Source organism: Dermacentor silvarum, chromosome 6, assembly GCF_013339745.2.
Source record: "Dermacentor silvarum isolate Dsil-2018 chromosome 6, BIME_Dsil_1.4, whole genome shotgun sequence".
NCBI lineage: Eukaryota > Metazoa > Arthropoda > Arachnida > Ixodida > Ixodidae > Dermacentor > Dermacentor silvarum.
In genome coordinates, this window is record NC_051159.1 from 101,051,612 (window position 1) to 101,064,948 (window position 13,337).

A 13,337-nucleotide genomic window follows, 5' to 3' on the forward strand; every position below is an offset into this window, starting at 1 on the left:
CGCCAGTCTTGTTTACGATTGCTAACGCCGCTCAACCGCTCATCCCATACAATGCGCTATTAAAACAACGCAGCGCCGTGGAACATAGACTCCGAGTAAGCTAATTGGGTGCCGAGATCGGGAGTGTGTTGGTTGGTAAGTTGTACTTAGCCAATGTTTAGGAAGATAACCGATAGCCCACAATGAGCTATCGAAGCCATCGGCGCTTCAGGAACCCTCATTTCGTGCAAAAAAAGCTCGCCTCCACCCCCCCTTTTCCATGCCCCCTCTCCACCTCCCTATTTCGTGCACGTAGCTGAAGTCAACTTCTTCTTGCAAAATGATGCACGGTTTCTCTGTGATGAAGTGCGAGCGAGCAGGATAGAACGAAGGGGCGAAGATAGGCTACCGATGGGACCGTGGCTAATGAGCCGTGTCTTGTTTGGAAAAACACGGTCGCGCTGGGCTCAACGGTGCGAAGCTTGACACAGATGGAGCGCGTGTGGCTGGCGTGCCCCGCGTTCGCGATCGCGACGTGGCGCTGAGGAGGTGTGGAGCTCGCCGTCATGAACGTGCGCTTCGTGGATGCGTTCCTTTCGCTTCGTTCTATTTCTTCGGTACTGTTCGTTGTCAGGTGTGAGGAGCATTTCCAGCGAAGAGATGTCCTATCCTGTCCCGGGGTGCCATTCTTGGTAATATCGCGTTGAGTCATACAACTGTCGCATTTCATGATATTTAAAACAATCCTAGAGGCCGTAGCAGCTCTCTAGGTGAATTATAGCTGAGAAGATTGCGAATTTGAGAATATGGTGGACCTAGACAGTGTTCAGGATGGAAGGCGATCTTTGCACTACGTTCCAGAAGGACGCAAACTGCGCATGCTCCGTTCAGGCACGTGACGCCTAGCAATCGGGACGTGCCTATTTTGCTTGTCGGTATATCGATTTCCCCTACAATTGGTTTTATAGTACTGTGTTCTTTTTTTTTGCTATTCTTCACCACAGGGCCTGGCACGGAGTGTTCCGGTCGGTGTGCAACCCAGGGAGGCGATTAGATAGATGCTGTTTTAGCAGCCGCCGACCAATGAATAATGACATGCTGTAACTGCCAATTTGTTCCATTGTAAAATATACGTTTGGGGAGGTTATAGGGAAGCATGTTCATGACTGGGTGAAGCACACGCAGGTCACCCCCTTCAGGAGCGTGCTGTAAATATTGCCTCCCGTTCAGGATAGCATCTCAGTTTTAGCACTTCGATGCCGTGCACGAGGCGTGACGCGCGCAAATGTAGCACGCGCATTCGGCAGAGTCGGCGGTTCTGAGCTCATACTCGCTAGAAGAGTTGAAGTCAAGTAGTATGAGAAAAATCACCGCTAAGTACTCCGTACAGATGGTTAACCAGCGAAGCTGAAACGTGCGGCCTCGGTGTTTATCACTGGGTTGATCCCGACGGTACATTAAACTCGTTCTCAATTATTGGTTACGTCTTTGTGTTTCTTAATGAGGTTACACATGCGTTCGGCTGCGATGGAGAAAATGACGTCACTGACGGTACGCCCACAGTCCGCCGTTGTGACATTGTCGCTTGGGATTATTCAAAATTAACTTGCTTCAAAATTAAATCTGACAGTCACGTAAGACAATGAATGACTCATACTCCCCTAAATGCGGCCTCCCCATTACGATGACTGAAGAGGAGTGAAATTCTACGCTGGAATGATGAGCGGCAACGGAGCCAGCTGTGGAAGAAGACGACGACGACGAACGGGGAGCACGAGCACGAGCCGAGGGGCGCGAACCAGCCAGCTGTGGAAAAAGAAGACGACGCTCGAGCCATTGCTGATGATGATAGTTTCTATGTACAGGCGACAGACGGATGAATCGGCTGGCCATACACAGCTTCGCTGTAAAAGTGAGCAGTTCCGCGCCTGATGGGCGAGGCATTGAAAACAATATCAAGGCTTAGCGTTGCGCCTAAGTTCATCAAACGGTATCCTAAGAATACGCGAGGCGATATCTTGGCACGACCCAGCACTCACGGCTGCTGCAAAGCACAAACAGGTCGATGGCTGCTATTAGACGTCCCAAAGCGCTAGCGTGGTGAGAGGCGCAGACACCGGTGTTGTAGGCGTCGCACATAAATGATGCGAAACTAAGAGCCGCCGTTCAGAGCGGTGACACCCTTTGAGCAGCACAGCACCGCTGTGTACCACAATTGCGACCCAAATACAGCTCGACGTGTCTCTTTGTGTCACTGGTTTTGGAGGAAACATGAACATCTCGGCAAATATTATGAGAGATCATGACATAATTAATCTGCTAGAGATAATTTATACCGGACCAACGACTTTTCATTTTAACATGAAAGTGTTTCATGTTGGGGTTCGCGATGAACTTCCCTTACGGATGTAACGGATGTGACGTTCGGCGCCAACGAGTTAAAATGTTTTGTTGACAGGGATGGCACCGCCATCTAGGAGCGATGAAGCGAAGTACTTCATCGTGACACTAACGAGCGCCGACAGAGAGCGCTTCGGTAGTCACAGGGCAACGGAGGCTCCAACGCGTTATAGCCTGGTGTTGGATCTTTCCGCACATGGTTTGTCTTTCGCGTCTGATTAGCCTCTGGCGCCTACGGAGTTCAGCTTCAACATACATCAGCAGTGCTTGAACGCCACCTACTGCTTCGCTTGCTATTTTCTCAACTAAGAAAACTGCTGTGCTAAGTGGCGCAGAAAGGCAACAGCGCCGACGGGCGAATCTCGCTTTGGTCCGGCGAGAGACATGCCAGCGTGAAGCAGAACGCCTTCGCGCGTTCGTGGCGGACGCTGCGAACTCTGCCACTCGCATTCCTGAAGCTGAGCGCGTCGCAACTCAACTGGCTGCCCAAGACACGGCGGAGTCGGACCAAAATGCTCGTACCATAGCAGAAGCAACTCGCCTATTGGACGCTGCTCGCCAACAGGACGCCGTGCACCAAGCAAACTTGTCACACGGTAGCCGGTCCGCAAATCGTGCGCCTTTCGCTGCAGTGGACCGTGAGTTCACGAAGCAAACATGCAACAGCTTCTTTGAAGACACGTTTCACTTTCGTGTTCTATCGATTCCTATGAAAGAGGGATCAACCCCTATTTTTTAAAATAAGGCTAGCATTTAATTCCACAGAGCAGAAGCAGTTCAACTGTGCCAGCTTCTAGCCAGCATGGCACTTTTTAAGGGTCAAGTAAAGGTAATTCTGGCCGATTCTAAGCTACCGGTGGGTATACCTTGGTTGTACCGCAATGGAAAACGTGCCACCACCCTTAATGGCGAGAAGTGGGGTACTGTCGAGGCACCTTAGTGCAAAACCGTCAGTGTTTGTAGCTTGGAAGTGCACTGTCCACTGTTCTCAGACAACTGTATGTACCACGCTGGGGTGTGCACACATCTGCAAAGCAGTATAACGCTGGTGTTTGTGCGCTAAGAGAAAGAGAGAAGCAACTTTATTTAACCAAGGGATTCGGGCACGTAGGTCCCAGGGTCCCTACACGAGCCCACTGCACTACACGTTTGTGAGTTCATGGAGTTCCAGGTGGCCCGGTCAGTGGCGATCTTCTGTTTGGCCGGTTCCGTCGAGCGCAGCAGGGTCTCCCATTCCTCCAAGGTGGTCAGGAGCTCCGGGCCCCGTGGGGGAGGATCCGCCGGGCATTCAAGCGAATGTTGGTAAGAATAGCATCGAGGTGGGTGCATTGAGCACAGGAGGGGGTGTATGCTCCCGGTGGATGCGGTAGAGTAAGTAGGGGGAGGGAAGGGGGTGGGTCTGAAAACGGCGCCACAATATTTGGTGCGAATTGTCAAAGGATTGGTGGGGTGGGGGTATAGCTGGCGTTCGGCGCGATATGCTGCGAATGCGGAAAGCGGTCTCGTGGACTCGTCCATGTGCAAAATTTAGGAGTGCGGTTTTTGAGTCGGTAAGGAAGTACCGGGCCTAGTGTGTGCGAGGGCAAGCGCGATCGCCGCTTCTTCCGAGGATTCCGGGGTGGATGCATCAGGAAGGTGGAGAGTTGCGATGGGTTGTAGTGTATGGTCAACGACTGCAACTGCCACGTCTTCGCCCGTGCAGGCCGCGTCCACTTACATGGCGTCAGCTTCGGTACCTTAGTGTTTGCGGAGAGATGTTGCACGGGCTTTGCGGCGGGACGAGTGATAGGTGGCGTGGGTGTTCTGAGGGAGGGGTATTACTATGAGCTGTGTGTGTATGGCACGGGGGAGTGGTAGGAGTGTGGGGTCGGCGCTGGTATGCGAATTTGGAGAGAGTCTAGTATGTAACGTCCTGTGAAAAATTGAGCTAGTCGAATGTATTGTGCTTGGCTGTGGGCCTCTATGAGTTGGTGTGTGGTGTTGTGGAGCCCAGGCTGGAGGAGTCTAGTGGTTTACGGTAGGTGTAGGGCCACCTTGTAGGCTTTACGAAGCATAGCATCTAGGATGGCGATTTCTTCTTGTGGAAGTCGGAGATATGGGATTGTGTAGAGGAAACGGCGGAGTATGAAGGCATGAATAAGACGACACAAATCGTGCTCCTTCATGCCATAGTGTTTGCCGGAAACTCTACGGATGAGGTGCGACAGCGCTTCCGTCACATGGGCTATCGATACCTGGACAGAACGACAGCGGCGGTGGACGCCAACGATGCAAATGCACCTCGAGTGCCCATATAATTGATATTACAAAAAGGAAGTGAAGTCAGTCAGTCAAAGAACTTTATTGAAAGGTCCTGCGATTTAAGTGACAAGTAAACGAAAACATAAGTTGTCGGCGGTTGGAGCCGAACCGACAGCTTCAGCATTACGCATGCGATACTCTATGACAATTGCGCTATGGCAGCGACTATCCTTCCGGCCACTTCTTGGGTATTTGTGTATTTGTTTTATAGATCTGGCTCTAGCAGTGCTATGGAGTCCCCGATACTTATCAGGTCCAACGCAGATAAAGCGTTATCTGTCAGGAGTGTTTTGCTAGCATGTCGCGGGAGTATACGACAAATACGGCGCCACTGCACTTAAGGGAACTTTCACGTTCTCCTGTCCCAATATTTTCCAAGAGCGAACGACTTGCACAACACCTAGAAAAAGGGCACCCACAGAGAAACGAGCGAAAGCCGGGTAAATCTTCCAATACTCCACGTACGTTCGCAAAAAAGCAGTTCGATTCGTTGCTAAAGTACTCCGGACACTTTTTGCCTTTCATTTTTTTTGTTTTGTGCGCTCGCTGCTTGCATTCAGAGGCAGGAGGAAGTAGTGCGCCTGACAGCGCCAAGGTGGGTCGGCATCGCAGCATCTGCTGACAGTCGCGCGAAGTGTGTGACGTGCACATAAAGCGCAGTTCTTATTTCTTTTCTTGGGGAGTCGGAAATTTGTTCCATGCCGATCGCACGACAGCAACAATCACGCAAGCTCAACGAAAGAAAGTTGCCTTCCCTCCGAGGAGCGCAATTGTTCGGGTTGTGGAACGGAGACGCAGTTGCGGCCGGAACTTGCGACGTCGACGACAAGGAGGATGCAAGCAAGGAGTGAAGTCGCCCACTTGTATACGTGGGTGACACAGACGCTGCTCGATGCTGTCGGTGGTATCTTGCTACAAAGAGTGTCGTCTGTTTCCCAGTGTTTGCTTTGGAGCTGGTAGGAAGTGGCCTAGTTTGGCAACTCAACCCGTGCACGGTGCGAGCCAAGAGTATACTAATAAAAAATAGATCCAGGAATATACGCGTGGATTGTCTAATTCATCGCATTCTACACGATAGGAAGCAGCCATTACACGTTTTCTTTAGTAGCCTGTACTGCAGCTGGATGTAGTCAGTGACATCTCAAGGAAATCGGCAGAACCCATTTCACGATGACTGTCGAAAGTAATGCATTTTGCATTGAATCAATATCGCGAGAAAGCGTATTGCCACCGTCGAAACGAGTTATACCCGTGTTACACGAGCACGTTTGGAAGGCCTTCCAGTCGACGGCCTTCGAAACGCCACATCTCTATCGACTCATAGGAGTTGTGCTGCTACACGGCACTTTTGAAAGGCCGTTGAGTAGTTCAGGCGTTTCTCGCAAAATTGTGTGGCGATGCGGCTCTTTATTTTCATTTTCATGTCACCAAAAGTTAAAAAACAATAAAACCAATCAAAAGCTCTATAATTTCTTTTGTGTTTGTTTATACGGCGAAATGGCGGCGATAGGACGGCAGCCAGCAGCACATGGAGTAGAGGGAGCGTGTACTAGACAACATGGAGGAAGGAGTGAACACAAGCAGTATGTGCAGTTCGCACATATCAAGTGGCAAAAATACATTTTTGAATAATTAATAACACTCATATATAGTATTTTGAGAGCATTTTGGTTTGATTTGTTCTTTCTAACTATGAGTACGAGCACACTGAACGAGAGGGCATGTTCACGCTCTTTCCGCTTCCGTTGCTCAAAGACCATCGAAATTTCGATAGAGTTATAGGGTGCTCCGTTGACTCGATAGACTATTGACTCGGCGGCCTTCGAAACCGCCCGTGTAGCAGCTCGAACTTGACCTTTGAGTCAAATGACTATCGGTTGGAAGGCCTTCCCAACGCCCGTGTGACACGGGTATTATATATGAGGCGTGTACTGCAGCGGAACCCCTCTTTCGCGATTCGCTAAGAACATTTGATGACATCTATCCGCGCCGCCGCGAAGCCTGCACGTGGCGTCTGAAATCTATGACGCGCAGGTGCGTGCGAACATAGAGGAAGGAAAAAGCTAGGAGGGAGAATTACGTCACGAAGCCAGCCTTGGCCAGCGAACGCTCCGTGAAGCCAGTCCGGTTGCTCCAGCTATGCGCAGTGTCGGCCCAACACGTGACCTCTTCCGTCGAGATCACGGAGCAAGAATCGAGATTTGCCGAGACGTTTTGTGCCCGTAGGTCTTCAATCGATGCACGCTTGTTCGGGGGCATTTCAGGGGCCCTGCCGCAGCGCTGCATGCAGACAGGGAGCCCTCAAATTTACCGCGCGTTCTGACAGGACTTTCACGTGTTGGGCCGACTCGACTGGCTTCAATCGAGTTGCGTGATGCTCTCTCCTCACTTTTTCCTTCCGCCATGCGTGCGAACGCGAAGAAATGCGTCATGTGGCAGCTAGATTTTCTCTGGCACTTCTTTCTGGACATGCTGTACCATTTAGTGACGCTGCCGAGAACACCGCGAGTGGCCTGCGAGACGAGAAGCGCGGCGCGTGGTTGCCTGCGAACGTTGAGAATTGTTCCCTCGCTTGCTGTCCACCCAATGACGCAGATTTAACGTAACTCGGTGACCTACGTTGGCAAGAGGTTCATTGAAGCACATGCCCAGTTAATTCATAGCGCAGCTCGATAAAGCGTTAGCGTGAAACACGTTCATTAAAAAGCGGCTCATACTCAATTCATGGGGTTGTTCGGGTCGGGTTGTGATCCTTGAGGAGCGCTTGTGACGTGGGCTCAATTCCGTCCAGCATCGGAAAAATTTAAAGAATCTTTTCGCTCATTGTAGAGCGACACATTCTCAGTGGCGCTTATGTAGTGACCCAAGCTGGCGTCGAAGACAATCACTGAAGAGTGGCCCACGCCTACTGGCCCAGTGCTCCAAGCCTGTGTCAGAGTTTCATTGAAGAGCGGGCTCAGTCCCCCATCTACAATCCCGCATTCAGGCGGGAAAGAGGTTCGCTGAAGAGCGGGATATATGTTGACACGTGTACTTGTTTATCTTTCTCGGCTGACCGCTTTTCGCCGTGTCACAAATGTTATCGCTCAGCGCAGTACGCGCCTGCACGTATCGGAAGTTTCTCGAATGTTATCAGTAGTTCTATCCGCTGTCTGTTGTCGTCGAACCTTGTGCAATGTGATTGTATGCAACACGCAAATCGATCCCACGCATTACGTGGCCTGCCCAGCTACATTTCTTTTCTCTTAATGTCAATTAGAATATCGGCTATCCCCATTTGCTCTATGATCCACACCGCTCTCTTCCTGTCTTCTAACGTTAGGTCTAACATGTTTCGTTGCATCGCTCTTTGTGCGGTTTTCAGATATACAACTTCAAATTTAGTGTGCTTACCTAATGTCGCCGTTACACAGTGGAGGTGCCCAAGTTGCAATAAAGCTAAACATTGCATGCTACAGGTTCGAAGAAAACCTGTGAAATGTGTAGCGGGAAGAGGGGCGGGAACCCGTCCTCGGATGGCACTTTTCGGGATGACACAACGTCGTAGATCGTGTCGTCGTGCAACATACATTAGAGCTGACAAATTGTCACACTTGAGTAAGCCGGATAGGTAATCACATAAATTTGTTTCTTTCAACTTAACCATGGCGTCGCAGCCGGGAGTTCCCGCTGGTTGATGCCCGCACAAGCTAATTTCCCTAATGACCTGTGGTTTCAGAACCACCTAAATGCGATTAAGATTGCAAAGTAACGCATATCTCGAGACGATGTCGCAATATACCGAGGGTAGTTTATTCAAAGTGCAAAAAATTGTTGTTTTTAATACTTTCAGGTTATGCGCTGCTTTCTTGTTGCCTCCGAGATTTATTATAGCGATTAGTTTGTATTCTTTTGGAACTTCGCACATTTTTCAGTATCTCTATAGCTATCTAACCTCTTTCAAGCCAGCTTGGGCCACTGGGTATATGCCTGAATAGCCAACTTCGGATACTGGATATATGCAAGTGGGCATCACTAGGTATGTGAATATTCTTCGCCAATCCTCCAGAATGGATATGTGTCACCCGATAGGTGGCCGCACAGACACGCAGAACATGAGGCAAGAAGTGAAGAACGGTTAGGATAAAAAACAGCCAAGGGTGGAAAAAGACGTGAAGTGAACAGAATGGGACCACATCATGGACCAAGCGTGGAGCGTCGAGCAACAGAGAAGGGCAGACGGTGTCGGTGACAGAAAAATTGAGTAGTCGGCTACAAAGAAGTGATTGATTCAATGCTAATCGCATTAGCGTCAACATTAATCGTGAGAGTGGTTCTGCTGGATTAAAAAAATAATTTACTGATTTCCTTTCGTTTTTTTATGGGGTGTACGTGATGCATGCACAATTCTGAACTACGAGGCCTGGATCCGACCAATGGACGAACTGGATAAGCGTGCCGTGTACAACTCGCTTCTGGCCTTCGCTGACGAGTCTGGTTTGCTGTTCCGACTGCGAGGCCCACGCAGACAGCTGATTGACCATGATTTGCTTACCCCGCCTTTCCACCCACTACCACACTTGAATTCCCCAAGCTCCCAAACATAGGCCAAAGCGCCAGCCTTTCTAATAAATATGACATTCATTCATTCATTCATTCATTCATTCATTCATTCATTCATTCATTCATTCATTCATTCATTCATTCATTCATTCATTCATTTTTTGACACTCGGAGCCCATATTTAGTGTATTCATAGCTGAGCTGTCCTGTCAGAGATATCCTGTAAATGCATGCAAATTTCTGGGATAGGACGGGACCAATACAGAATGAAGGAAAGAAGGACGCTTACTTGAATATCCGCGGTGCCGCGCGATCTCAGCGCATGAAGAAACAAAAAGTACGTGCCTTTGTCACCTGCCAGAGGGGTTGAAAATTCGCATATAGGAAATGAAGTGACTGTGTGTAGCATATAAAGCTGCTGTGATCTATAACGCTGCTGTTGCTATCTGCAGTCATACCGGCGCGACCGTTCTCCCCTTCTTCTCATCTTTTCGGATCATTTCTTCTTTCACCAGTGCATGACCTCCTTCACTTTTCTTATCAATTCTCCTTCTATCAGATTCTGCTGCTATATGTACAGGAAATGGTAAAGAACACAGAAAGAAGAGGAGAAGTTCACAGATGCGAAGGAGTAGCGAAATCCAACCTTGATGGCTCTCCCCAGCAATGTTCCCTTTCTCTTCGCAACATCCTGCTGCCACCACATCCTCGCGCATGCCCTGCGAACTTGTGCCACGCGTGCGCGCAATTATTTCTCTTTATTCTTGCCGGTGCGAAATATTTACGCTGCCTTAGCGTATTGTGCTTCAAACAAGGTACGTGTGCCCGGCGATGGATTGCGAACGCAATCGAAGCTACCGAGGAGGAACCAATACGCAGGCCTTGCGACCCGTGTGACTCTAGGAGGTCATCGGCTCGACGAAGACGCTTCGCAGCAATTTCCCCGGGGCGCCTTGTTCGGTTTGTGACTTTCTTTGACAAACTTTTATTTGCGGTATATGGGGCGAAATAAGTAAACGAGAGCGATGACACACTTGACGTGTCAACTTGGACGTTCCTGCGCCTGAGTGCATAAACTCTCGAGACTGTTTTTTTTTAAAATATTTTCTCGGAGGTTGAATAAGGGCGATAAATCAATGTGACTGCCACGACAAGCCATCTTTGTGGCTTTGAGTGTTGGCTTCACATTGACATGTTTCGCGCAGATTCTCGAGAAGTGCGCGGATTTTGTTCTACCTTTCTTTTTTTTCCCCGAAAAGTTGGGACGTGCGTAGTAAAATGTTCCTTTAGTTGGTTAGCGTCAAGCCATTTTTCCAGTTTCAAAGAACGCTGGCTTTAATTTGACATGTATTACAGAGACTCATGGAATGTACACGTACTTAGTTCGTTTTTTTTTTTTTGTTTGATACTGGCGATGTCATAAGTTAAACTGCTCCTGTAGTACAGTTAGTTATAAGATGACGGCCTTGCGCTTGTGTTCTGCCTGTATAAATTTATGCAGTTTTGTAAGTAAGTAAACAAGGTGGTTGTCCTGACGCGTTCTGTCACCCCGATACAAGAGACACCGAGGAATCCCGAGAAGACTTTGTCACTAGGCACAAATCTACCAGTATATTGTCGACAAGTGCCTGTAACATTCTATTTCCAGGTGATGTTTTTTAAAGAATAAATAAATGCAGCGGCATTATTTTTTCCCTCACTACAAATAAAATCGACATAATGCATTATATCCCGTGGCTTGTCACTGTAAAATGTATATATCGTTATTTGGTATTATTTATTTATTTATTTATTTATTTATTTATTTATTTATTTATTTATTTATTTATTTATTAGACTATGCGTGCCTGTGTGGTGTGGTCGTGTGCTAAGTGGACAGTCTATTTTTCTAGGTGTAATACACCTGTTATAATGTGTAAAAATATTTACGTTCTTGGTGAAATATTTGGGTGCCGGAATGTGGGAGCTTTCTGCAAACTGACGTTTGCATATAAGTTGTTTACATGCTACACGCTTGGGGGCACTCTTCAACATGTTTATTGGGTTCCTTTATTATTATTTTTTTTGTGAGACGTGCCATCTCGTTGCCTATTTTGAAGGGATTAGGTTGGGTGTCAATAAAATCGCACTCTGTTGTCGCTGCAAAAAGTTAGTAAAGTTCTATCAATACGTTAACAATAAGGCTTGTTGTAAGGCTTAGCTGGGAAAATAGTACAATGTATCCGCTTTCATTTGGAAACATATTTAAGATAATGCGATCTCGTAAGCTTACAGATGTGTTATTAGTTTTGATGGGGTTTGAACCACTCGTTATTGAAAAGCGCCAAATTTTTGGCACTGCAAATTACTTGTTCACACAACCATCGTTGTTGCCACGACAGCTGTGAGCGCCAATCCACCTACCTTCTGTGTCATTTGCCCGATAATCCGGCTTAGGTCATTTTTTTGCATTGAATCCACATCTTGACTCCGTAAATGAACAGATACTAGTGTCAGGATTTGAACCATTTGTAGGATTTCTTGCAGCTGGTGAATTTCAGTGGCGTAAACTCACAGCCTTGAAAAGAAACCGTTAGATTGGGTTTAACCTAATTGGTGAAAATATGTTAAACTAAAGTTTTATTACATTTGCAGATCGGCGCGTAACACAAGCCGACTACAAAATAATGATGTCTGCAAGATCAACGACATATAGCTTCTTGGTGATATTTATGCAAGGCGGATAATGTCATGAACACTTCATGGCTAACTAAGGACCTCCTGCTTGTAAAAAAAAAGAGAAAATAATCGGGGACACTTTGCAACATCACAATATAGATGACATCGTATAACACATGAAGCATAGCTCGTTGATGTTGACAGGCTTTCTCGGTAATATGTGCAGTCTCTAGAGGACAATACAAACCGGCATGACGCCTACGGTTGACGTCTATTATGAGCAGCGAGTACCAGTTATCTGTCCATATTTTCGAGGATGAAGGGAGATCCGAGTGAAGCGAGGTCATAGGACCTTCGAATATGATGGCATATATAGATGCACCAGTAGCACCAGTAATCATATCGAACAGCGACCCTAAAATCGATGGTGACAGAGACGACGATGGGAACAGCCACATACTGAATGATAGAAGTATAAAAATATCGAGAAAGTCAGCTTCGGCGCCAGCGCCCATAAAGACTGGTCATAAAGTCGAGTAGCCAAAGCGGCGGCGAAGTCGAGCGTAAATTGTATGGACGCTGCCCACGCTTGTTTACGTATACACAAAACAGAGGCACCATGCAATGGCGGCACGGCTAGCTTGTTTATCACGAAACCCTAAGCACTTAGAATAAACTCGGGAAGCAGTATGGCGCTGCCTACGTAGACGTTGCTGTGTGCTGCGGCTCGACCAATGAAACATGTCGCTCTGCGATGGCGTCTAGGCGTTACATTGTCAATATTCTACCTCTACCCATGAGAAGATTTTTCTTTTTTTTGTCAGTTTGAGTCGTTCATTTTACCCCTGAGATAAAGAAGATCGCAAAACTAAAGAGACCTTACTTGTCGGAAACTTGAGATATATTGCTATTGGGACGCAGGGACAGACGCGCGGAGGCGCTTTACAGAAAAGTTAACGATTAAATCGACGCAGGGCCCTTTTCGAAGGAATTATTCTGATGTTAGGAAGATTTGGAATATTTCTTGCTATCTGGAGCTGAGACAAGCAGTGAAGTCCGACATTGCGGGTGGTCCGAGCATTATTATTAAACATCTTGCGAGTGCGCACACCATGCGTCAGTCAGCCAGAAAATAATGAAATGGTTGCATGGATGACTTCGCAAAGTTTATACTGTCATCTAATTCGCTGATAGTTTGTGCTGCGTAACATTCCGCGAATTTTCTACTCCTTTATATCAGAAAAGTATTTATTTGTTTGAGCTCTTTCAGCGGACGTGCCGTTGTGATTAGGACGTCTGAATGGCACGCGTTGGGATACGTTTTTGTTTTTGCGTGACGTCGTACTGTTCAGGCACATTTACACATATTTACGGTATGTGGTCCACGTTGCCCTAAGAAATGGCAATGTATTTGGAATACACGTAATGTATTTGTCTGAAATGATGCTAATATAAGC